Source organism: Nematolebias whitei, chromosome 15, assembly GCF_014905685.2.
Source record: "Nematolebias whitei isolate Nwh7 chromosome 15, NemWhi1, whole genome shotgun sequence".
Lineage (NCBI taxonomy): Eukaryota > Metazoa > Chordata > Actinopteri > Cyprinodontiformes > Rivulidae > Nematolebias > Nematolebias whitei.
The window spans coordinates 37,818,557-37,818,880 of NC_056512.1; the positions used below are offsets into that span (position 1 = coordinate 37,818,557).

The 324-nt window shown below is 42.0% G+C and overlaps 1 protein-coding gene across 2 annotated transcripts in view; it reads left to right on the plus strand.

Moving 5' to 3' along the window:
• Positions 1 to 324, plus strand: part of si:ch73-366l1.5 (FILIA-N KH-like domain-containing protein) — a 16,636-nt gene that overhangs the window by 5,354 nt on the left and 10,958 nt on the right. The window lies entirely within an intron of this gene.

Genomic DNA, 324 nt, shown 5'->3' on the forward strand with positions numbered 1-324 from the left:
AACCTGAGACTAACCTGAGACTAACCTGAGACTAACTTGAGACTAACTTGAAATTAATGTTGATTCTCCTTGTTGCTCCTACATGTTGCTGCTCAATGTTGCTCCTACATGTTGATGCTCTTTGTTGCTTCTACATGTTGCTTCTACATGCTGCTGCTCCTTGTTGCTCCTACATGTTGATGCTCTTTGTTGCTCCTACATGTTGCTCCTACATGTTGCTTCTTTATGTTGCTCCTACATATTGCTCCTACATGTTGCTTCTTTATGTTGCTCCTACATGTTGCTCCTACATGTTGCTCCTACATGTTGCTCCTACATGTTGCT